The sequence below is a fragment of the Nannobrachium achirus genome (assembly GCF_963921795.1).
Source record: "Nannobrachium achirus genome assembly, chromosome: 14".
NCBI classification, from domain to species: Eukaryota; Metazoa; Chordata; class Actinopteri; order Myctophiformes; family Myctophidae; genus Nannobrachium; species Nannobrachium achirus.
In genome coordinates, this window is record NC_137821.1 from 20,664,305 (window position 1) to 20,667,700 (window position 3,396).

Consider the following 3,396-nt stretch of genomic DNA (forward strand, 5'->3'; position numbering starts at 1 on the left):
ATGGCACAGCAGCAGCACAAGGCATGTGATCTGGACCAAGATCAGTTCTGTTGTCCTGTCTGTCTGGAGCTTCTAAAGGAACCAGTGACTCTACACTGTGGACACAGGGTAGAGTCACTGGTCACTACAGAAGCTGTATTGAGGGTTACTGGGACCAGAATGAGGAGACTGGAGTCTACAGCTGTCCCCAGTGCAGAGAGAGCTTCAGTCTCAGACCTGTTCTGAGGAAGAACAACTTGCTGGCTGAGGTGAGATCACCTAACCACTTTGTATAATATGTTGAGACATGGTAGGCTATACTATGCACATACTGTATAAAGTTATTTGTTAACATTGTCCACAAATACTACAAACATTATTTAGATAGCGTGTTAGACCAGTGGTTCTCAAAGTGGTTTGGGGAGGTTCCAGGGGGAGCCGATCTACAAGCTCACAATGCATTGCAATATTTTACTACATTTATCTTGTGTGGCTCAAACTATTTTCAGATCGGGGTCTGTGAACAAATATATCTTAATTTGGGGGTCCTTGACTTGACCACTTGTGATCGTGTCTTAGTTTCTTTGCAGTCTAGTTCTTACCTTATGCTGCCATTTTGGTGACTAGGGTAATTACTCTGATCTTTGACTTTGTTAGTCACTGACACTGGTTAACCATTAAACTCTGGCATCCCTTCTTGGCATGTCATTGTTGGCATACATAATAGCAGATACTAGTCAGGTTTTAGTGGTTAAGAATGTCTGCTAAATGCTTACATTGTAAATGTTTTAACAACACAAAGCAATCAACTTTATTCAATGCAAAACAAGTGAGTGACCTCTCCTCCTCTTCTCTTTACTTCCAGGTTGTGATGAAGCTGAGCATTACAGGAGGTCAGCAGTCTCCTGCCTCCGCTGCTCAGCTCTACGCCGGACCAGAAGACGTGGCCTGTGATTTATGCTCTGGAGCCAGACGTCGCAAAGCTCTCATGTCTTGTCTGGTGTGTCTGGTCTCTTACTGTGAGACTCACCTCCAGCCTCACTACAATGCTCCTGCGTTGCAGAAGCACAAGCTGGTCCCAGCCACCAACAAACTGCAGGAGAAGATGTGCTCCAGTCATGACAAGCTGCTGGAGGTGTTCTGTCGCACAGACCACCAGTGTATCTCCTATCTGTGCATCATGGATGAACACAAGGGCCATGACACGGTGTCAGCTGCTGCAGAGAAGGCAGAGAAACAGGTAGGACAACGATCACTTGAAGACATGAGATAGATCATGTTTTAAATTTAGACTTAGATCTAAATAACCATGCCAGAGGCATTAAAAGCACAAACTAGCCGCAAATTGCAACACTAGATTTTTTTTAAATCTGATGAATCTAGGGTTGCACTACCTCCCACAGGCAGCCAATGCATCAAAACATTTCTTTTGCTATCTGATTGTATTAAACAACATCAAACTCACCAATATTGGGGCTGTATGGAAACCTTGGAGTGTCCTCTTTCTATCTGCAGAGTGTTTGTTTCATAAAAACCCAGCGTAGACATGTTATGAGCTACTTTCTATCAAGAAATTCAGTTCAGGTGATAATTCTTTTCTGGAGTTTGGAAGCGCTTGTGGGAAGTCACTAAGCGGTCCTGTGTACCAGCTGGTTCTAAATGTCACATAGCCTAATGCAGGAGGCAGCGGGACATGGTGTTATAGAAGACAAGCGCTTCCGAAGTTCAACACTTATTGACAGATATAACTCATAACATGTCTATGGTGGGTTTTTATGAAACAAACACTTTGCAGATAGAAAGAGCATTGTTCAAGCTTTCCATACAGCCCCAATACTGGTGAGTTTGACGTTGTTTAATACAATCAGATAGCAAAAACTGTTTTGATGCATTGGCTGCCTATGGGAGTTATTGTAACCCTAGATTTATCAGATGAAAAAAAAATCTAGTGTTGCAATTTGCGGCTAAGCACAAACCAGGGTCTTGAACAATATAAACGTATAAAGTGTTAAAGGATGCAGTACACTCCTTTTGGACCAAATGAAAAAGAGAGGCGATTGATAGCTTTTCGTGAATCATATTTCATGTCAATTAATCCTGCCCCCTGCTAAAGTGTATCTTGGAGCAAGTACACAGTTGATACCCATTTAGACCTGAGGCCGATTCTACAAACGCCTTCTAAATCCTTATGTTTTCTGAAAAACGTAATAATAAGCCAGTGGTTCTCGACCTTAGGGCGTCTTACTGGTACACAGAGGTGTTCCCTGCTTGAAAGGTATAACATAACGTTGTTCCAGGTCTAAATGGGTTAAGATGATGTGGATCCAAACTAAACTGTCTCCAATTTCACTTGTTTTTACCCTGTATCCTGTCCTGCACTCATCCTGTATGCGTTTTCTCTCTCCTGATTGGATAGAATTGGTATCTCGACTTGAAAATGTGCTTTGTTTGTTCACAAGCCAAACTGTCTCTCTGCCTGTTTCTTGCAGAAACAGCTGGGGACAATTCAGGAGAAAGTCCAGCAGCAGATCCAGGAGACAAAGAAGAAGCTGAAAGACCTGAGACAGGTCATGGAGACCTGAATGTAAGCTGATATTATGATGATGGTTCTTGTTGTGTTCACTGTGGATAGAGGGATAGAGGAAAGAATGGTGATGCTGCAGTATATGGATGAGACAATGTCTTGTGTCATCAGAAGCACTAAAGCAGTGGTTCTCAAACCTTTTCATGTCAAAGACCCCCAATTAATAGTATATATATTTGGTATTTGAAAACGTGTTTTGTGCCAGCAAACCACATCTACTATTTGTGTTGTGCATTCTCTCCAGATTTTTTTAAATGAGCAGATCTCATTTCTAACAAACCTTTCTATTCTGTATAAGATATCATACGCCTAACTAAAAAACATAACTAGACAACTAACAAGTCAAATATCTAAAACAGCAAAATATGAGACCTAAATTGAAATATTTCAGAATTAACTCATACCCTGCCAAAAAAGACGTTTTCTATAATAAAAACGTCTTTTTAACTATGGACCTCCCTGCCAGACGTCTTCTGGACGTCTTTAAAAAAAAAAAAAAAAATGAAATACATTTTTTTGAAAAAAAAAAAATTTGGACCTCCAACAGTGTACTAGCCATGATCGCGATCGCGAAATTGCATGTTTAACCCCCATACCAACCCCATATTTCAAACATGGCAGCCATGTTTGTTTACATTTGAAGAAAACATAAGGAAAACATAACAGTTCAAATAAAATTGTTAAATAGTTCTATATGCCCATAGCAATCATTGCTATAGAATATAATATATTTGTTCAATCCTCTCCATTTACCATAGCTTTTTAGTAAACAGAAAAAGAGAAAATAAATGTTCATTTTGGGAATGGATACTGATTGATAAAATGAAATTGAA

At 40.3% G+C, this 3,396-nt stretch overlaps 1 pseudogene across 1 annotated transcript in view; it reads left to right on the forward strand.

Moving 5' to 3' along the window:
- Positions 1-3,396, forward strand: part of LOC308297890 (E3 ubiquitin-protein ligase TRIM47-like) — a 4,179-nt pseudogene continuing 783 nt past the window's right edge. Inside the window, exons 1-3 of the transcript XR_013963372.1 lie at positions 1-248; positions 845-1,219; positions 2,469-2,563. The product of XR_013963372.1 is annotated as an E3 ubiquitin-protein ligase TRIM47-like (transcript). The remainder of the gene's footprint in view (positions 249-844; positions 1,220-2,468; positions 2,564-3,396) is intronic.